The sequence below is a fragment of the Erpetoichthys calabaricus genome, chromosome 14 (assembly GCF_900747795.2).
Source record: "Erpetoichthys calabaricus chromosome 14, fErpCal1.3, whole genome shotgun sequence".
Taxonomy (NCBI): domain Eukaryota; kingdom Metazoa; phylum Chordata; class Cladistia; order Polypteriformes; family Polypteridae; genus Erpetoichthys; species Erpetoichthys calabaricus.
Window position 1 is genome coordinate 95171982 of NC_041407.2, and position 23695 is coordinate 95195676.

General features: G+C 39.7%; 1 protein-coding gene across 1 annotated transcript in view; it reads right to left on the reverse strand.

Moving 5' to 3' along the window:
- LOC114665387 (insulin-like growth factor-binding protein 4) overlaps window positions 1-23695 on the reverse strand; it is a 95222-nt gene that overhangs the window by 52368 nt on the left and 19159 nt on the right. The window lies entirely within an intron of this gene.

The following is a 23695-nucleotide window of genomic DNA, read 5'->3' on the forward strand; positions in this document are numbered from 1 at the left end:
GATAAGGGGAGAGCTAGATATGATAGGAGAAATGAAAGGAGACTCTGGCATGCTGCAGAAGCCCCTCACCACCGCTCCACCCCACCTCAGTGGAAATGCTTTACTTTTTTTTTGAATAAAGCAAAAATAAAAAATGCAAAAGAAAGACTTGTGTTCATGCTTGCATAATAGAGTTGGTTATCTGATGATTCTCAAGAGTGGCCAGAAGGTTTTGTAAGCGATGTTAATGTTGCAAATGCTGCTGAAATTATTAAGGAGAGTAGAGGCTCCATGGCTGCTGTGCAGCTTTGGTTCCGCTCCTAATTAAGGCCAGCATTAGCACTTTGCTGAAAGTCCCTTGCATTTCTCAGCCATGTAGGTCATTCCCAAGTGATGCCAACTTTTTTCGGTAAAAATCTGTTTGTTAGGATTAATAATAAGAAAAGATTAAGAAGGCAGTCTGCTAAGTCAAGAATTTGAAGACGCGGCTTACAGGACATTATACATAATGACCATTGTGATCTGTAAAAAAATAAATTTCTTGGAAAACTAAGCCATCATAAAAGGAAATGCAGCACCAAAACAAGTAATGAATACCTTGAAGCCTTGGCACAGAAAGCCTTCTTTCTCAGAATGATGAGTCATCAAACATCGCCCCCCACTGGCCTCAGTATGAATTGATCCCAGTTTAAACTCACCCTGCTCATTTTGCTCTATTTCGATCCAAAGGGTCATGCTTTGCATTTCTTATTGCTACTTTGTTTTTCTTTCTTTCTTTTTTTAAATAATTAAAAACGGGGGCTGCCTTTGTCCCTTGCGTTCTCACGGGGATTGTTGCGAATTCCTGAAGACATCGATTGAGTTATTTAAATAAACCGCATGCTTGCTAATGGGACTAGAATTGATTTAATGCCTTTTTTTTTATGGTCGTTTTTTCTTCCCTCCATGTCGGTGAGAAGGGAATTCAATCTCTGTTGTGGAGTATGGGAATGTGGAATGAGTCCAGGTCTGGGCATTAGAAAGTTTTATTATTTGGGTTTGGCAAGCCATTCTCACTTTGGTTTCACCCTATTACATGGGCAGGTTAGAAAATTCTCCCAGCAGTATGGAGCAGACTGGACTCCGAGCTGGGATCTGATAGCCAAGCAGTGACTCAGCCCAGACAGCCAGCGGAAATGTGGATTCAGAGACTGTCTACAAGTCAGTGTTGGGTTGGAGACATTTCACTAGAAGGCTTGAACATCCATCACTTCAAATTTTTGGAAACCTTGCAAGCATTTTATCCTCATTAAGCAGCATTTCAGTTCTCTGCTTGTTTGATGTGTCTTTGGGTGGTTTCTTTTATTTTTTTTCCTCTGCCTCATGTGCAGAAGATGGCAAGTTAAAAAAAAAATTTGTCACTGGAATTCATTAACTTGGCTTCTAGATCTCTCACCGGTGCTTGAAACCAGTATGCCTGCCTAAAAAGAAAAATAAATAATTCACATCTTCTAGATGAGTTAGATGAAAAGGCGTTGTGCTGAAACCATGCAAAGGTCAGTAAGGGCAAGAGTGCTACAAGTATATAAATAAATAATTGTATACAGTAGGCCCTTGTAATTCGTGGAGGTTAGAGGTACAGGACCACTACAAATAAGAAAATATGTGACTACTTTCAGCGACATATGCCTACACTCACAGACACACACATAGACAGACAGAGGCAATACACATACAAAATGAATACAATATTACTTAGTAATGTAGTTAGATAACAGTAAAACACCAAACTTACCCGTAAATTGAAAAAAAACATTATTATCCACTTTCCCCACTGGAGTAGTTGCTGAAATGGCTTCACATATTTATTGTTCTTTTTTCCCCGATTTACCTTACTGGCGAGAAATCACAGCAGCTTACTTCACTGAATAAAACATTTCCAACAATACAATATTTTCTTACAGGGTCTTCACTTTCAAAACCACTAGAAGCACTATGTTTTGGACCCATGATTATACAAAAAGTTGTGGGAAATGTGAGACAGAATGATCACAAAGCAAATCACGTGTGTGAGGCAGGCACGTGTGGCATCCCCCAGACAAAGTGCATAGTTCTGCAGTTCTTTAGTTAACACTTTGAACTCTAACTTTTTTACAAAATGTAACTTATTATAATACATTTGTGTGTATATTTATGATAATAAATGGTAAAAATGATTAATATTACATATATGTTATACATTCATGACTACTAGACGCTAATAGGATAGGCACACGCCATCTGCATTTTTCCACAGTAGGCTGCAAAACTCTCAAAATAATTTCCATTTAATTATCAAAAACAAACTTACAAATAGGTGAATTTGGAAATCATAAGCTCACATCTTAAACATTTTGTTCTCTTCTCTAATCATCTGTTTCAGTAAAGCAGAAATCTTGTAGCAAACAAACATTGTTACACTTTTAAAGTATAACAGCAGCTCACATGACAAGATAAGATACAATAAGTCATGATTTCTCACTTTTTTATTCTGACAGTAATTTTTCCTAGCTTAATTTTCTGCATTTTCATCAGATCCACGTTATGATTTATTCACTTTAAGGGCTCATTTATACTTCAGGCTCAGAACGTGTACGCACCCGCATCATGGCTGCCACGCGTTCCCAACATTCATTTGACGCGTCCTCTGAGCAGGTCCTCAGAAATTAACGCGACGCGTGTGCGAGTTGCAGTACCAGCAAAAAGTCGGGGGCGCAGTGTGCTAAAAGTTGGAATGTGACGTCAGAGTCTCTGGTTACTATCTACATGTGACAGAAAGCCGCTTTGCGGATCCTACGAGATCAATGTGCGCGCTTCGATGTTTGATGAATGGTTCGATGTGGTGAAGCAAAATGCCGACATACAAATGTATTTGTGGTGCTTTTATATTCAAGCGCCACATATTTCTGATCGACACGATACATTTTAAAAGTCTCACATACCGTCTTCTGTGCCATCTTTTTTTTTAGGACTTCCTCCGGACCTGACAGCAGCAGCAAACAGCAATACATCGCCACACAGAACACATTAAATGTATTATTCCAACTCTCTGCACATTTAGAATCCTAAGATTTATACTTGATATCACTTTCATGATGAAATGCATTAAAGTATGTATGTTACATTTTACAGATAAATCATTAATTTTGTTTAAATAATGACTACTGTTAATAATTAAACACATGGGGGTGACACGGTGGCAGAGCGGTAGCACTGCTGTCTTGCAAGGAGTCACTTCACTAGTATTCTCTGCCTGGAGTTTGCATGTTTTCCTTTTGGGTTTCCACAGTGTGCTCCGGTTTCCTTCCAATGATATGCAGATTTGGTGACACTAAAATGATGCTAGTGTATTTGAGTGCTTGTATTCACCTTGCGATGAGCTGATGCTCGTCCAGGAATTGTTTCATCCTCGTGCCCAATGCTTACTGGAATGGACAAATCCCTGGACTGATGGATTTAACATCAAATTAAACATCCTTTTCAGAGATATATCAGTAAGGTGCCATCGGAATTTAATGGGTGTTCCAGGCAATTCACAACACAGCGAAGCCAAACCTGTTCTTACCGTGATGATATCTCGCACTGCCACCTAGTGGATTCTTCCAGATTTCCATAAAGCACGCGCACATGTATAAAGAGTACAACGCTTGCATAGTAGGAGCATCCGCTGCAGCATACGTTGCGTGAAGTATAAACCCGGCCTAAAAGGTTGTACTCACTAATGGACCTCAGACCTGGTACCGTCCCTGCTCTCTTCCTCACATCTTTTAATCTGTAATAACCAATAAATGAAATGCCCAAAAGATGCAAATTTGGGTCAATTGTGCATAATGTGAAGAGGACTTAGATGTTTACTCACCCTAGAAGTTAATTGCTGGTATGTTTATATTTACATTTGCTTACTTTACACGACATTTCCAATGGTTTTCACTCATAGTGTTCATTTACATAATCTTAGCAACTCAGTCCAACTTCTCTGCGACTCGGGTTTGATTCTGTCTTTAGTGGCGGGAGTGGGCTTGTGTGCATAAGAGCTGTGAATGAAGGCTCATCTGAAAGTACAAGGCATATAATGCAGCAACGAGGAATAAGGAATGTGTGTGTTTTGGACCTCACAAATAGAACAGCTGTTCTGCTGGCTGATATCTCATGTTTTGGGTACAACGACAGAATAGAAAAAAGAAAAAAAAAGGACCGAGATGCGGGTGAACTCTTAGCTGTTAATCCTTTGTAAGATGCCGGCTTCATCAGGCAACACGCTATTGACTGTCACAAAACAAACAGCTAGAAGGTCGGCATGCAAGTAGTAAATTGGACATGCCCAGTAATTTTCAGTTGTTTAAACTGATGTGGTCCAGCAATGAGATCAGCAACTACAGTAAAAAAAAGTCTGACTTCCCTGTGCCCCTTGACTAAAAGCCGGCGAATTTGACATTGGATGCTTCTATACAGAGTGATTTACAAAAGAGGCCAACATAACTGAATAAACATTAATCTGGGGACCTTTTTGAAACAAGTGGTACCAGACAAGGTTACAAAATTGACCATCAGAAATGAAAGGCTCTATACAAACAGAACAACACAAGACTAGTCTTTTCTTAGCTACTAAGAACCTAACATCAAAATCATTATCAATTTGAAAGATAACAGCTTTGAGAAATAAGGGATTCTAGTGCACACCTACACTCCATACTCTGTGTACTCCATACAATGACAAGTTCTGCAGCACTTACAGTATCAGGACATTCATTTAAGTACTTACCATTTGCTCTCCTGGCTTGCAATGCAACATTGTAACACTTGTGTCACATCCATCACAGTGATGAAACTTTTATCTTAAAACTTCATAGTGGGTATGTTTTCACCACAAGGAGCATTTCATATTTCAAACAGGATCAATTAGTGTCACGGTTTTATACCCTGGGTTCTTCAGCACAAAGCTGACTTCATAATACGAGAGTTCTAACAATGAAATAGAACTCTTACCCTTGAAGCAGGGAGCTGGTATACTACTTGGCAAATACATCTTTTTAAAAATCATTATTGAGAAAATAAGCAAATCTACTGAAAGTTAGCCCTTGAGCCACGCTTTTGTCCCCCCTCCCTTTCACCCCTCTCTTCCCTCCCTCTAATCCCCCATGCTTCTTCAGTTTCTCTACCCCAACCCAAAAACCTCCCCTCTCCATCACTATCTCACCCTCGCCCCTTTACCCTCCTTTCTCTTCTCATCCCTTTCCATTCTCCATCTTCCCCGAGACTGGCTGTACATACCAGAAGCTTTGCCCTAACATCGAAACTCGGCCCACTCGCTACAGACCCTAACCCTCGAGAGCGTCAAAAGGGAGACCCTCAGTAAAGCCAGTAAAAAGCTTCCCAACACTTTTCAATGTTTAAACCCCAAATATACTACCCAGAAAACATCATTAAGGCTTACGTAGAATGATGGGCTACTTGTCAAATGGAACAAACTCAAACAGGGAACTGTGGGAGATGGCATAAGCAGACCAGCAGCAGACTCACATGCTTGGCTAACCCACAGGCGGTGCTACTGAACTTCATGCTATCCCAAAGCAACAAAGATTCATGTATTTGACCTGCTGTCCTAGCTTTTTGGACCCCCTCCAGTACACCATGCTTTTCCAGGACTTTGACACTGCTCTTCAACAAGTCAGCAGTGTTGTTGCCTGAAGTCTTTTTTTCTTTCCTCAATTAATGCTCAAAATGTGGGAAGCACAGCCAAACAAATCAGGAGTTATTCTTCAAGCATGGCATGATGGGCTGTCAAAATTCAGTGTCCCTCAGATATCCCTCTTTGAATGGAATGGGCAGTATAATGTCTGGCCGGGGCCATCAGAGTGACAGCGATGTTTCTGGCAGCAATAGAAACAGGCCTGCCACAAGACAGATAGAAGGAAAAATGCAGCACACTTATCCAGAGAGATATAGTCTTGGAAAATAGATAGGCTTTGAGCACAGTCACACTCTTTTACATTATTAAATCAGGTCTTCCCACAGGCATTTTCTGAAACAGGCTGTTCTGCCAAAATAAGTTTTCTGTTGCCATGTCTTTTTGTAATATTTTCTTCCACCAAACAAACATACTACATAGTCCTCAGCCACCATATCCCTCTTCTCTTTTTCAGACTATCCCTAAAAAGCATGGCTAGAAAGCAAGTGGTAAGAGTAGATTCCACTGAAGGGACAGCAGTGTCCAGTTCATATATGAAAAATAAAAATGGGAAGACCAGACTGTATAGCTTATCTTACTTGCTACTTGTAGACTATAGGGTGTCCCTTTTAATAATGATATCATGGTCAGGTGTAGAATCTGAGCACATTTGGCTCAGGCGCCCAGGACCCTCTAATGTCAGCACTGGTTGCTCATAAAGCTGAAAGTGTGATGAATCTCTCCTACCTGGCTTGATGGTGTCTTTAAAGCTGTTTATAAGAAATTAAGAGCAAAATTATGCATGACCATGTTCTGATGTTGACATTTTCCCTGTGTCCATTCTTCAGAATGTTGTAACTTCCTGGTAACAAACGGAATGAATCTGCACAACTTTGAACTGATGATAGATTGGAAGAAGGCTAGAAGGAGTGCCCTGTAAGATACTGCACAAAGAATTAGGCATGGCTTTGTGCGAGTTATAATGATGTATTTTCTCCAGTAACATGGTGTGAGTAAATGATTGATGGGTAAGATGGAGTTTGGAATTAATAAGGGTGTGATCTTATACCAATTACATCAGCTTTTTTGTTTGTTTTTCCAGTTCTTTGTACTGGTGTTTGAAAAAATTATATGGGATAGGGGTATGTTTGGGATTGCTTGAAGATTTCAGAGTGGGATATAGTCTTATAGCCTGTTTTTTTTCCTATTATGTCCATCCATCCATCCATTTTCCAACCCGCTGAATCCAAACACAGGGCCATGGGGGTTTTCTGCTGGAGCCAATCCCAGCCAACACAGGGCACAATGCAGGAACCAATCCCGGGCAGGGTGCCAACCCACCGCAGGACACACACAAACACACTCACACACCAAGCACACACTAGGGCCAATTTAGAATCGCCAATCCACCTATCCTGCATGTCTTTGGACTGTGGGAGGAAACCGGAGCATCTGGAGGAAACCCACGCAGACACGGGGAGAACATGCAAACTCCACGCAGGGAGGACCAGGAAAGCGAACCCAGGTCCCCAGGTCTTCCTATTATGTTCCTTTCATAAATTACTGAATGTCTGTTGTACACCCCATATAACAGCAGGACCTTTAGGAAAGATTAAATAAGCAATTTTGAGTATGAGCATTAGTATAAGTCATCACTAAATTCACATCAGGGTTGCCATATTGGAGACTTTTCCCTTGTCATGGCCTAAGGCTGCTTTTTGACTGATTTTTTTAGTTACCTTCTGCATTTTGTTTCCAAGCAACAATTTTTCTTTGTAGCAGAAAAGACATTAGCACAGTGGAGTTGCTTTTTGGGGGTAGTTTTGCAAATTTTATGCATTTTCTTGTTAAGAATAAAACAAATGGATGCAATTAGCATATTGTCAATGCTCGTTTGCATACTGACATGCCCATCGTATGTTAAATTGTGGATAAATGCAAAACATAATACTCTCTTTCTGCTCTAAACGTCCGGACAATATGGAACATCACACCACTCTGATATCAATCAAGTCGGGTTAAATAAACTATTTAGAAAGAGTGAGAGAGAGAAGCCTGCTTCCACATTTTTTTCAGCTTTAAGTTTAAATTTGTGCCATATTTTCTACCATTTGAACCATATTACTCCTGTCAGTTCTTAAACACATATAATGTCTAACCTCTATCATTATGAGATGAGCAGCAACCATGTTGTCTAAGACCTAGGGTCCAGATTGCATCTGCCCTCATGACTGCGTTTCCCAGTTCAATCCCTGCTCTGGCTCTCTTGTCTCCACTCTAACTGAATTTTTAAATGTTTAAAAATGCATCAAGTTTGGGCAGACTGTAGAAAAAAAAACTTCTGGCAAGCTTGTACACACTGTAGGATTTCATTATTTAAATAAAGGGAACATTTTAAAATGAACAAACAGATCATTACAATCCCATCCCAAGGATGGATTTTGGCACACTGTTGACTGTTTCAGCAGCAACAGTGTTGTTTTGTTTTTTAAGGAGAACATATTTTCTCTGACCATCAGTCACTCTGGACTTTCGTGGTGGTGAGGGGGGAATTCACTGTATTTTGGATTATGAAACACTTTTAATCTAAACATCTGACAAAAGTACTTATGGCCATCCCATTGATACGCACATTTGATTTGTTTAACAAATGCACTTCCAACCAAAATGACTAACCACTTGTAAGTGTTTGTGGCTGTCAGCAGGTGACTGACTTTGTGTGAGTGACCATGAGTGAATCTCTGCTGCTTAAAAAGCAAGTTGGCTTGCATTTATTATGAAAAGGTGCTGGATTAAATTATTTTGTTTTTGTTGTTATAGGATTTATGGCTCAAGGGTAAGGTTTGGATCTGCAGCGTACAAGGATGATGGTTCAGTCTCTACTACTGGCTCCCCTTTATGACCCTGATCGACTCTCTTAACCTATGTTATATTGAAGAAATTATGGAAAGAGTGATACAACACACAATTAATTTGTAAAAAATTTGGAAGAAACATGTTAGCTAGTGTGGCGGACGGCCAGGACCCATGCCCGGCCGGGATGCCCCTTCAACACTGGATCCGGGGGAGCAGCCATGGGGTGCACTCTACGTTCCCCGGAACACTTGGTGGCAGCCCCCCTAGGTTGCATTGGGACCATTATCTTGGAACACTGGAGATCATACCTGTTGGGCTCCGTGGCCACCACCCGGAGGAGCTGAAACGGCTTAACGAGCCTCTGTGGGCTGGAATGCAGCCACACCCAGAAGTGCAGCCTAATTAGGCCAATTACCACCTGGAGCACTTCTGGGAGGTGGGAGGAGGAGGAGGATGATGATGAGGATGATGATGATGAGGAGGAGGATGATGATGATAACGACGACAAAGACAAAGAAGAAGCTGCCTGGGAGGAGTAGTGGAGGAAGAAGAGTGTGTTTTTTTGACTTTCTTTTAGGGTGTTTTTGGGACTATGTTGTGCCTGTGAAGAAAAATAAAAGTTCTTTTTGTTTATTTACCGTGCCTCCAGCCTGAGTCTGTGTCAGGTCAGGTGCCTCTATAGCGCCTTTGCCACACTAGATAAATGGTGCTGTGCATACAAATGGGAGAGACTCTGCAGGGTGATGTAGAGGGAGCATGTGGCATCACGCAGTGGTGTAGCTGGCTTGATGAAGGCCCCTGTGTAGCACCCTGAGGTGGGGCCCTCCTGTCTGGCATAACTGTCAGTAATTTATTCTCAACTAGATCCTCAGGGCTGGCTGGACAGTGGAATCTGCGAATGCATCACTATCAGATCACAGGCTGGTGACAAAAAAACCAGCTCTCTAAATGGAATTTGTAGTAACTTTTTTAATCGCTTTATTACAGCCGCTGTAAGTTAGCAAAAATAAAATAAATTGTGGGAATGAAATGTGGGAGGTGTGGGTAGTAGTAGTAGTAGTACATAAATATATGTAAAATGTGGACCTGCTTACTTTTCTCAGACAACTTTGTGAAGGAAGATGATTCAAATGTAAAGAAAGCTACAAAGTAGAAACTGTTCTGATAAAATGAAGCAATTTCAATTTGTAACAAATTAAAACGACAACACCAGTTGAAAGGATACTACTACACAATCGACCTGTTTTACACAAGTTCTGAGAAAATGGACATCATAAAGTGTTCACGCTCACAAATCCTCACAGTAGTGACACTAATGCACAGTAAGCCATACTAAGGTACACAATAAAACAGATTACAGATCTGTTAAAACTGTTAAAGTTTATAAAAATTGAACAGACTGACAAGTCACAAATCATATTACTTATAATATCACTAGTAGAGTAAAATACTCACATGCGTGCCTTCTGTTGCGCAAAAGTCTCACCAATGTTTGACACATCAAGTTGTCTGGCACACTCGTGTTCGATTGAGAGTAGAGCCAAGCCACTAAGTTTGTCTCACTACGTGATGCTTCTGTTGGTCATTTTTGATGAGTTTTAACTTGGAGAATGATTGCTCACATGCAGCAACAGTCACTGGCATAGTTAGCAGTAACATGTAAGCCGTGCAAATGTCATTGAAAGTAGACGACAGTGCACAGTGACCTATCAGCAATAGTTCAGCTGCTTTGAAAACAGTTGTCTTGGTTGACAGGCTGGATTGAAAACATGCACAAAATGACAACAATTGAGCGGAAAATGCCAGTGAAACGTCGATGCTATAGCGTTCAGCGAGAAGATAGGCAGCAGCATACAATTCGTCGGCAGCCATCGAGGTCAGAGTTGATGGTAACAAGACATTGAATGTTCAAGCCACTGCATTGAGACTGTAAAAACGCTGTTTTAGTTATTACATTTTTTTTTAATCTATATGGCCCCAAGTGGGCCTCCCAAGCTCGTAGGCCCTTGTGCTTCACACAATCTGCACAATCCATTGTTATGCCATAGGTACGACGTGTTTTAAATGAAAGCATCTGTCTGTAAGGGGTGCCAGTAGTGAGCTCAGTGCATTTTGCAGTGTTTTTAGGTCCGTTGCTTAAATCCTGAAATATGACTAAAGTCAGTTTGTAAAGAAACTGTAGTTTACAGCACATACAATTGAAGTGTGGAGATTTGATGTAATAGTTAAGGAGATGGATTGGAATAAAGAACCTGGGTGCGTGACTGTTACAAAGCCGCAAATCTGTGGCAATAAAAACATCTAATACTAGTAAAATACTTTGACAATCATTACAGCATGCTTGACATTGTTTTCTGAACTATAAATTAACTGAAAAACTGTATGGTGGCAAATGTTACTGATGGACAGTTCTGACATGGCTTGCCCTCCATTTTCTCATTTGGGATTACCATTGTTTATTTCTCACATTTTAAGGATGTAGAAGTTAGGCTGATTGGTGAATCTAAAGGAACTGAGTATGAGTGTAGGTCAACATCCTAATTCAGGGTTTCTAGTGTGTAAAGACAATAAAAACAGAGGTCCATGGAGTAATTATCACTGGAATGCTGAATATGAGCATGTGTTCATATTGGGAGTTTAATCTCATAATGCCCCCCTCCATTACTGAAGTGCACTACAATGTTTTAGTAATATATCTTCATCGGTGGCATGGTGACACAGTGATGAGCCCTGTGACCTCACAGCTCCAAATACCTGAGTTGAATCCATGGAATCTGCATATTCTACATATGGTCACATGAGCTTTTCCCTGTATACTCTATGTTTCCCTCCAGCTTCTAAACAAAATTTGTGTTGGATCGATTATCAGCTCTAAACTAAGTTGGTATAAGTGTGAGAGTGTCTGTGACAGTGCCCTGCAATGAAGAGGTGCCCCATGCAAAGGTGGTTTCGAAGACTGGCTGTAGCTCCCCACCAACCTGTATTAGAACGGATTCGTCATTTAGGATTCCTACTTATTTGTTTTTCACTTATAATCTCTTTAAGCCTAATTGACTTTACTTTCATGATTATATCAGCCATTTAGAATTTTAAGAAAATGGATAGTGCTGCACTCATAGTTTTATTATGTCTAAGACATGATGATTTTCAGAATTGTGTCTGGGTAAATGAATTTCTGGGAGAATATGTAGTGCTGTGACAGTGCTGTATGATAAATGCAGTTTTAGTGTCCATGTACAACTAGTTGTCACTTCGCGTTTTCACCATTACAGTATACATGCAGAATACATTTAATCGAAATCTGCAACAGAAGTACGACGACAATTTCATATCAGGTTTAAAGTGCCTTGATGAGAAAAAATTCCTTCTTGTAACACTATTTTCTAGTGGTTCAATAAATTTTAGTCTGCTGGTATTGTGAAGGATGTGCTTGTTGGACTACTGAGAATTTTAAAAAACACAATTTCAGACTAGTAAGTAAGACAAGGTAAATTAATGGTTTAATTTTGTGACTACTTTATCTCTAACTAATTCAATCCAAACATTCATACTATCCTTTTATGAATCATCACATCATTATACTGTACCCATTGTTTCCATCTCTATATATGTAAAATCCAAAGTCTGTCTGTATGTCTGTCCGCTTTTCACAAGAGAATTACTTAACGGATTTAGATCGGGTTTTATTTCTAGAATTTGCTTGAACATTTCAGTTGATTTTGCGACTTATCTCATCATGCTAAGTATCATAGTTTGCTATGCAGTACCGATTTATTTGCGCTAATCTGAGAGACGAAGCGGGCCGAGGGGAGGGGTGGCCCTCCACACTCACACGTCTGCCTTGGGGCGTAACCTTAACTCTGCTTAGTTAGCAAATGACAGAACTACTTATTGGATTTAGATAATTTTTTTTCACTATAATTTGCTTGAAAATTCCAGATGATTTTGCGACTTCTCTCATTGCGCTAAGAATCATAGTTCACTTGCAGGAGCGATATATTCACACTAAGCCGAGACAGAGGCTGTGGGCCAAGGGGAGGGGGAAGCATGACTTCAGGAGTTGGGAGCAGAGCGGGACCCTCCTTACTGTGCTGTTTCACTTTTACGTGGGTGAAGCTGCAGGGGATGTGTAGTAACATATAATCATAAATCAAGGCATACAGTAGTGGCATGTATATTGTACATTGCTTTGTAGCATTTTTCCCTTAACAGTGGGAGGCAAAATATAATATTTGTTATATACAAATTGACCGACTGATCAGTTTTAGGATGAACGAATTAATGGTTGATTGGACTGACTGACTGATAGAGGTACGGATTTATGAATTCATTCATTAAATGATTTCTTTTATTGAAAATGTTTAAATAAATAGATGGTGAAACACTGTGTAGTATGTCACAGCATGGCTGAAAATCATGCACTCATTACAACACAGTACATGTGGAAGCAAAATGGGTGACACAGTGGCATAGTGCTTAGCGCTGCCATCTCACTGATGCAGTGTCCTTGGTTGACACCCCTCTGCATATTCATTTACCTTATGGTTTTCATTTCCTCCCTGTGTCAGGTGTGCTTTCCCCAGGTATCACAGATTTCCTCTCATATCCCCAAAGACATTCGTGATAGACAAAATGGAGACTCTCAACCATCTTCTGTATAAGTGAGTGTGAGAATGTTTGTGTGTGTGTGTGTGTGTGCCTTGAGATGGACCGGTGTCCTATGCAGGGTGTTTCCTCCCTTGCACACAATGCTACCAGGATAGGCAAAGATCCCCCCTGAAACTCTAAATTGGATTAAACTTCTTTAAAAATGCTCATGCACATGGGAGACAGTTTAATGGCTCAGGTGATGGTAATTATCCACCAATCCAGGGGGTGGTACTGGGTGATAACATTCTCTCTTTTCTTCCCTCAAGAAGATTGATGGCTCTTTTCCACCAATGCCATTTCCAATTTCTGTTCAGCTGAACAAACATCTTCCTGCCCATCTGCTATATCAGTGGTCCCCAACCTTTTTGACAGCAAGGACCACTTTATTAGATGCAAATTTTTCTGCGGACCAGTCATGGGGGATGGGGGGGCAGTTTTATACACAATTTACATAACATTTTTATTATTATTAAGTTATTAAGCAGTTCGCATAAGTTTGTAACCCGAGATTTTTTCTTCTTTTTTTGCATATAGCAAAGACATATGCTTTGCATTTGCCATTCCAACAGATTGCACATCACAAACATTAACAATGCTATCTTTTTTTTGTGTCTGCTGTTTCTATAGGAGGGAGACAATGAGTTAAATTCCAATGGATGTTGACAAGCAATAAGCATAAGGTATCACTGAAAACCACAGAAACAAAAACAGCAAAAAAAAAAAAACAGTACGAGGAAAGTTCGAAGAAATGTACACAACTGAGCTGCGACCACAGATTGAACTGCTCTGTGGATGATTCGTCAAGCATTTCAAGGTCACTTTGTTGTAATGAAAGCATCTGCTGAATGTACTTCGTAGTAACGCGATTTCTATAGACTCGTGTCATATGGGGAAACTGTCGGGACCATAAAAATACTTTGTTGTCTGAGTGAGTCTCCGTTTGCCGGCAGTTCTCTCGCGGCCTGGCTGTCAGACGGCTGTGGCCCGGTAGTGGGGACCTCTGTGCTATATGACCAGAAGTACTGCCATCTTGGGCAGTCTCGAGATGGGATCACATCTGAAAAGACTATTTTGCATATTTTCAAGTTTCTTTTTGTATTAATACATTCCATTATATGGGGTTTTGCCTCAGGGTGTCCCAAAAAACTGGCTGTCTCTGTCCTTACGTTTTACAACATTTAGGCAACAAAAGGAATACCATGGGACATCGTATACCATACATAATGTACATCTAAAATACATACAGTAAATAACAAAGCTTTCAATTGAAGAGAGACTTAAAGATTAATTGATTCTTAAGGGAGATCAGTAGGAAAGAGAGTTTTTTTAACCCTGGGATGTCCAGAATAGAGTAGTCTATCAGCAAGCTGACCAACTGATTGATTCTAACTCTCTCTGGGCACATGCCCCCTGACAGCACCAAAGCATGCTGTACTGCCTAATACACAGTATATGGCACTACTCTGTGGTTTACCCTGGCCACAGTAACCAGCTGCTTTCAGTGCCTTACACATGCAGGTGCACATTGCTTTTAGGCTGCTCACATAGAACGCTTGGCGGGATTTGCTAAGGACTGTTAAGCATTCAGAATCATTTGTAGTTTGCTGAAGACATAGCAGGCATCTTTAGAAAACAGGGTCCACATTGAGCCTTAGCAATTTTCACATTGGCTGTGATGGACATCTCGATTCAAGCTGTGCACCTCCACTGACTTAGACAAATAAATCACTTGGCCATGGTCCATGGGCCGCTTTGCTGGGGAGCTCACTGGAGGCAGCCTGAAGAGCCGCACAAGCTGTTTCTGCAGCACCACCCTTAGTTTTCCCATTCAAATTCTTGGCAAATCACAAAAATGCACAGGAGATGTGTTTTTTTTTTTTGAAACAGCCAAACTCCCCCTCCCTGATCTGCCGATTTGAGAAGCACGTTAAATGATTTTAATGGCCTTTAGAAAAATAAATAGAGAAATCTGAGCGACACACTAAGCAGAATGGAATCTGCCTAATAATGTTTTTCTCTTTCAACAAAACGCATGAGGACAACGTCTTGAATTTATGCTGACTGTTCAGTTATCATCACGCTTGACCTCCACTGGTTCTCCAGTTTGATTTAACTCCTTTTGAGCTGTTGATGTGTCCAGGGCTACACATGGAACATATGTTACAATGGCTTGCGGATGAGGGTAAACTCTTGTGCCTTTTATCTTTGGCAGCAGTGAAAAATGATGCCCACCCTGGAAGGCCAACTTTCAGTCTGACCGAGCGCAGAGCTCCACTTCACTTTCATCCACCCATCTCTTGGCATATCCTGTTTGAATTCTGAGATGTATATGGTACTTATCTTGTGGCAAATATCTTTGGGCTTATCTCATGATTCTCAAAACATTTCAAAAATTGCCACAGTAGTATTTAAAAATGGCCAGGCAGTATTAAAAAGGCCACAAGCCAAGCAGAATCTATTTCTACAAATCTCAACCATAATTATGTCATATTTCTCCCAGTGGTCCCGAGTATGGCTTGAGCTTGGGCTCAAAAATTTACAGCATGCTATGCTCTCTCTACAGACAGGTCTGCCTTTATGCAATATTTTCCAGAGTTTTTCCAGACAGAAATCAGCTTTTTATGTTTACTTACATAATACATAAATCATAACAACCTGAAAAGCCGCTAACTAGCATTTATCACATCCAATTTGCTGCCGCTCTCAGCAAAACACAGAGCAGCAATGGGTGGTGCTCAGATTCAGAGGCCTGTTCTTTTAATGCAGGATCTTTCAATAATATTTTTTTTTCTTCGAAAGTCACACATCAAGTGCAATCCCAAAACTTGAGAAATAGTTATGCAGAGAGGCAGTTGTGAAAGTTCTCTCCATTTTACACCAAACATTTTTAGGAGCATGGGCAAAGCAGTGGGTCGCAGGTGTTGGGTACAAGTGGTCAACACTGCCTTTTTTATAGATATGGCATCCTGACTTTGAGTCCCATACCCAATTGTCATTTGTGTGAGGGTGTGTATGTGAGTGGTCCCCTGGGAAGGACTGGTAGATTTTCAGGAGCAGTTTCAAGCCTAGGACAGTTTCTGGCCATTTGACTATGAACTGGATTAAATAGGAGTGATAATGTGAAAAAACTCCAGGTTAACTTGAAGCCAGCAATAACATGAAAGTAAAGATGATGTTGCTAGTTTTCTTTGCCGGGTCTCTCATTCTGAATATGAACAAAGCAAATTAGCTCTGTCTGAGTGTGGGTGTGCATGTCCTGAAACAGGCTGGTGCCCTATCTAGGTACGGTTTCTGCCCTGCATCCAGTACTGCCAGGATATTTTTTGGCCTTGTGAACTTAAATTGGATGAGGTGGGGTTTGAGAATGTTTATGATACAATGCAATTAAGGAATATGTTAACAAATTATTTACAGTTCAATTACTTGGCTGTAGAATAGGATGCCTACATTGTGCAACTGTAAATACTGCAATTCAAAGAACCTTCATTATTTCATTATTTTTCTCAAGGCTGGGGGGCTGTCAAGAGGCAGGGCCTGTTAAAGCCATTGTGGCACATCTTGTGTGACTTTGGCCTATACAAAAAATAAATTGTATTGTATTGTATTTTATATAGCACCTTAGCAATGTAACTACTTTCCCATGGTCATTTCAGAGATAAAGTAAAATTACATTATACTACACTCTCAAACCTAAGTAATTCAATTCAGGGTCACCAGGCCCTTGGACCCTATCCCTGTAGCACTTGGCCACAATATAAGAAACATTCTTTGACAGGGTGCCAGTCCATTGCACTCCTCAGTCACAAACACATACATCCATATTCAAGACTGCACTGGACCCAGTTAGGAATCACCCATTTATCTAACCACCATATTTTGGGTAGTACTGTAGAATAATTGGTAGTTCTACATTTGCAGTACACTCAGGCAATGTGGCTTGTTCACATTCACACAGAATGTTGCTCTTAGGAATGGAACTGGCATCCTCATGATTTGCAGTCCAATAGATTAGCAGTTTGAATCACCAAATTATAATGATTATGATTTAGTGTTTTAGTTTATTACTGTATATAGCATATTCCACAATAATTTCTTTTCCCATTCATATTTCTAAGAATGTCTACACTAGTGGATTACTGACAATGAATTTAGAAATTGAGACTGAATTGACAGCCTTGTCTATTATCTTTTCCATTATCTGCCAGACATGCATAATGCACTTACATTCCTAAGCACTAAATAGTGAGACATTAAATTAGTTGAGAAACAGTTCAGTAAAACTCAAATGTCCAGCCAGTGAACACATACTGGTGTTTTATTCACGCACACCATTCTCGAGACAGGTCACTTCATAAAATGTTGTTTTATTGCACCTTTGGGGCTCATGACCTGTGATTGCTTTAGAAGAACTCTTGGACAGCAATTATATCTGAAACCAGAGGTTAACACAAACAAGACAAGGAGAAGTGATTTAACAAATTAAAGCAAGTGGAGTCATGCCGTCTGTCAACAGTCCCAAAAAAAAGAAAAAAAAGTCAGACATGGAAAAAGTTTTAGAAAGGACATGATGGAGACCCAGACGTCAAACCACCAGACAGTGAGGCCGCAATCACAGAAGTGTTCCGCCTGGGCCAATCCCGCTCACCTAGCTTTTATAAGGTTATCACTAAGTGAGGCTGGCTGAAACATATAGAGAGAAACCTTCAGTTTCTAAGAAAAAAAAACAAAACAAAAAGATAAGCCACTGCCCGGTGACTGAGGATGTGTTAAACATTACCTCAGTGCCAGGCGATGGGTCACAGGGTGCAGCTTTCTAACTCTGCTGCCACAGGGTGCAGCTTTCTAATTCCAAGGCAGTTTTTAATGCAAGCCTTTAGGATATTTTAACACTGGAGAGAAAGATCTGAACATATTGTGGTTGCTCTATTGCTTATTAAGTGTTCCAGTTTGAACCAAAGGTGTAATTTTACACAACTGAGGTGTGACTTGATGCAAATTCAAACTGTAAGTCTGTAAATGGCATGTGCTACGATAATATGTAAATTGGTGGTGGGTTGTATTTTGGAGTCTTTGTATGGACTGATGTGCTCATAAGGGTTTCATAAAGAAGAAGTTTTGACTGACAGTGTACAAATTGTGACTTTCAGATTTCAACATATAAGCACACATTCACACAAAGATTTATTGGGTGAATCAAAATTATGTTAACATTTGAAAGGTGGAAACAATTTATTCACAAAACATATTTCATATGTGCAAGATGATTTACAGGAGTGTCTCTACCTGTTCACCATCACGTTCAAGACACAAAAACCAACAAGCAACTGTACCATTTAAAGCCCGGCCACACATTTCACGGGAATAGATGATACCATAGTCCTTATTCTGTCCTTCAGGTTATTGATATCACAAAGTTCCCTACTATACACACACTCCTTCATCATACCCCATAACCAGAAATCACAGGGTGTCAAATCAGGGGAGAGTGGAGGCTATGGCAATGGTCCACCACAACCTATCCATCGACCTGGAAAGGTGTGGTCGAGATAAAAATAATCTAGTAGTGTTAACATAATTTTGACTCACCCTGTATTTGATTGACATCTTTTACCCAAAGTGATTTACACATCACAGTTAATTCCATACAAGTGGAGTGTGTCATTAACAGATGAAGTGACATGCTGATGGGAACAATATGGGAGATTAAATCTGTCATAGTCTGATTGTATATAACACCTTACTATAGTAAAAACAATCCCAAGTGTATTTACAGCCAACGGGCAATTCTTTTCAATATTTTTATGATGCTACCGATGAGTTGTTAAGCAATTTGTTGGGATCACACAAGTATAAACATTACGTGACTTTATATGGCATCTTCACATAGCAAACACAATCCCAAATATATATGTGTTTTCCATATGTGCCCTTTCAGAGTAAACACAGTTAGAAAGCATTTTAGGGGTACAGGACTGTTACTCACTCAAGGTCACACAAGAAGTCAGCAGCAATCTTCTGTAGCATCTTTCTGTACTGAGTATGGTGTCAAAGTGTGTTATAGACAAAGTATATTTCTGTGAAGTGATCAATAGATGGTTAATGACCCATATGAGGTCACTCAGAGAGCCAGTACCGAATCTGAAGGTTTTATATAGTATATCTCCGTAGTGAACACAATCCCAAGGCTCTTCTCAAATACAGCATGAATGTTTCTGGTTTTCTGCATGTTTTCTTTCTACATAAAAAGAACATTTAAAGGTATTTATAGTCCACATGAAGGCCACAGTGGGTCAGAAGGTGTCAACAACAAAGTGAGATGAAGTATTGCCGTCAAGCCCCATTTCAGTGACCACTTGCGAGTTTCTCTGTTTGTTTATTTTTAAAAGTCAAGGTTGAGGTAGCAAAGATAAAAAAAACTTCCACTCAGCTTGTTGAGTAAATACAAGTTGGCCATTACCTTATGGATTTTCTAGCAAGATCACAAGAGTTCTCTCCACTCAATAATAAGAACAGACAGGCAGGCTTATAGTTCAGGGTCAGGTCCATCAGCTCTAACAGGAAAGTCACATGCAGTCAGCTCCAGTTGTTCAGTCATTTATTTTACACAAAGATCATTTTACCAGTTTTTTTCAGAATTGCATGAGCTGCTTTGCAATTTATGACTTTTAATTGGTGCCTCATGCTGGCTTTTACATTTTGCTGGCATATTTATCCAAGGCAATGTACAAGGTGGGGATTCAGTACAACTGTTAACATGCACTTTTTACAATTGGAGAACCCTGTGAGTCAGAGATGTGGATCAAACCGGAAATTTTCTGGTTTAAAGCTGAAGGCATTAACCACTACACCAGACTGTCTGCCCACTGCACTTGTGTCTTGGCAGTCACACCTAGTGGCTAAGGCATTAAAATGTAAACCTCATGGGTGCCGATTCAATCCCTGTCTCTGAATCATCATGTGACCCTAGACAAGTCATTTTATATGTTTGTGTTTTACGCATAAAATATACAGACTACATGTATAAACAGTGGTGCCACAGACAGGTGCAATATGAGACAAAAGCCAGCTGTTTGTCTTCATGGTTAATGAGCATAATCTAACTTCTTCCCGTCTAGTTCCAGCATTTGCTGCGAGATTGCCTCTAAAATGCATCGCACAACATTTGGAAACCACACTCTCCAGACAGTGACTGGAGCTACATCTCTTTTCAATTTTATTACTTTTTTATTATAATAATAATAATTCTTTACATTTAGGATGTAATCTACACAAGGCAAAAGTTTAAAATATCATTACACATCCGTGGACATTCTGAACCCGCTTTTTCATTTTAAGGTTTGTAAGGAGCTGGAGCTCATCCTTGTAAAAACCAGCCTTAGATGATATGTCAGTCAACTGCCAGGCACACTCACTCACTGCAGGCCAATTCAGCGTCGACATCCATTAACGAACGTAATATTGATGTCCTGACCCAATTTCATACTAAACAAAGTCAATTCATCAATCTATTATTGAACTCATTTAATCAACTTAAAGTAATACTCCACCCAAAAATCATATTTTATTATATGTTACACACACCCACGTACTTTAGAGTGGTGGCAGAGAAAAAAACTGAATCTTATGTCAAGGAGAGAAAAAAAGTATATGACGTAATAGAATCCAAAAGTAACCAGTGCTGCACAACACAAAATGATGTGAAAAGCATCCATGGAAAAAAGGAAAAAAAAAACTCCCACATTACTTATGTCGTATAATCTACATGTCTGTCATCCAGTTGTTGCTCAAAACATGCAGAATTCATGCCTTTTTGCCGAAATAATGTTACTTCTGGAATAAACAATGCAAATAAAAAACTGGAACTGAAGACAGGACTTTTGACCAACAAATGAGGGGGAGAGGAGGGTCTTCAATTCAAAAAGCCATTCCCATGAGGCTTTAGTTTACTGTTTAGATGTGTATACTAAGAATTCCATGCTAAGAATATTTAACAATATTTTAGCAAAAAAGCATGCGTTTTGAACATTTTAAACACACAATTGGATAGTGAAAATGTGGATCATGCAACACACGTAATGTGAGATTTATTTTTCTTTTTCCATGGACATTTTTTTATGTCATAATCTATTTTCTCTACTTTCTGCATGAAAGCTTGACAATTTTTTTTTCTCTTGGCCATCACTACAAAGTATGTGGGGTAAGTAATATATTAAAAAATTTCATTTTTCAGTTGAGTATCCTTTAAGATATATTTCTTTAGACAGAATGTGCAAACTCCGCAATGATTCATACCTAGGAGCCTCGACCTGTGAGGCAGCAGCACTAGCCATTGAATTGTTCCAGCTCATGTAAGAAGTTAATGGTGACCCTGCAGTCTTTTGTTTTCAGGCTTGTGATTATATATAATACCTTGCAATATGGAACACAATCCCATGGCATTTTGCAGGTGCTGTACAATTCTGCTCATGGTTCTACAATGTGACCACTGACAGGTTAAGAGAAATCTTCAAGGTCAACAGGTACTGAGAGGTTAAACTAGTTTCAGAGCACAGCCCCAATGCATTTTCCAGATATAGTACAATTTTTCTCCATATTTCAAAATTGACAGATTAAGTGACTGTTTATCTCTCACTCTTTCTAAGTCATTAGAATCAGCCATCTTGTGATTTTATAGCACTTTGCCATTTGAATGAAAACAATTTCAAAGATACAGCATGAGTATTTCTGTATTTCTGAACACTGATAATGTGACTTATTTAGGTTCACAAATCACTAACCACATTGATAAAAACAATAACAATTAAAAAAATACAATTCACTGTTATTGTGTTTGGCAGAATCCCAAAATTAATCCCTGCAAATGTCACTAACAAAGAACTCTGATTTTTTTCTGATTTTATAGTTTAGCTGTATTTAGCATCACATTGACTGGTTTGTCATATATATGTACTCCTTTTAAAGTTCTAAAGACTGGCCAAACAATGGCAGAACTGGGCTAGAGTACATTAAGCTGAATTTCTTTAAATAGAATTTAAATGCATTACTGGGTGCACTAGATTCAGAAGAATTAAAAAAAAAAACTTTGAGATAGAATAAGTAAAGTGAGTGACACAAAAAATAAAAGTACAAAACAATGCAAAGTTTGGCTGTCCTACAGGGGCAGCCTTCCCATGTTTGTTCCCTTGCTGTCTAAGGTACACTGGCCTGCCCACTTGTCCACTACTTGTCAGTGAAACCGACACCCTCCTTGTACTTTTTATGGCTTCTGTGTACACTGCTGCCCTGCCCATTCCAAATCTCTTCCAGGCTGAGTGAAGGAGAACAAGCACTAAGTGACAGATATGACACAACCCTGGGCAGAATGCCACTCTACTACATGGCACAAATAAGCCCAATTTGCCAGTATAAAGTTACAAGTCAGTGTGACAACTTATTCGCATGGACTGTTGATAGGATGCCCACAAGTACATGGGAAGAACATGTAAAACTCCAAATTGAAGGCTCTCCTGACAGAAATCAAACTGGAGTCCAAGGGCCATACTGAGTAGATTAAGCAAGACACGTTATCATGAAAGGTGCCTCATGAAGCAGACTGTTTACAGTACATTAGTAAGAGTCAAAACAAGAGCCACTATGATCTGTTGGCAGTGCTCGATGAACCTCTTCATTTCTTATCTGGTGACTCACAGCTTGCTGATATTTTACTGTGGCTCACGACAAGGTTCTTCCAACCCAAATATGTGTCTCAGTTTAAATAGCGACCTTCGTTTGTTGTTGTTGTTATTTAATTTTGACCCTTGCGAAATGTGACTGTCTACAATAACACAGGAACAAACAAAACAGCTCCTGTTTGTTTATAATGTATGAAAAATAACTCTAAATTCTGTGTGCATACAGTAAAAGGTTACAGTGTCACCAGGGAGCCCCAGGTGCCCAGTAGCAAGACATTCACAACACAGTGACAGTTAAAGGTTCATATTGTTCCAGTTCTCCTCTACTTTTATGATGTTAGATTGTGTGTATTTGCCACTTCGGATGTGGGAGATAGCAGAGCATAAATGTTGATAATGTTAGAATTCTCCTCTGACACCCATGAATGCCTTCAGCCCAAATCCACTGTGCACTGACAGGATAGAAAATGCAACTTTAAAGGACACACTATTATATAACACCTTTACAATATTGGACTTCACCACTTTCACATAATATGACATTCACTCCAGCAGTATTTTAAATACCACATTGTCTATCCATCCCTGTAATGGATATGTTTGGCTATTTTTTGTGTTGTGGGAATAATCAGGAGCTTGACAGAAACCCGTAGTGGACAGCACACCCCTAACACATCAACTATTAAACTTAGCTATAAGCAGAAAATCCGCACAAATCTTGAGACAATGTACAAACTCCTTATGGCCAGTGACTGAACTGGCATTTGAACCCAGATTGATGAAGCTGCCACGTCAACCTTAATATGAAACTAATAAATGCTAATAAGCAACTAATTAACTGACACCCAGGTAT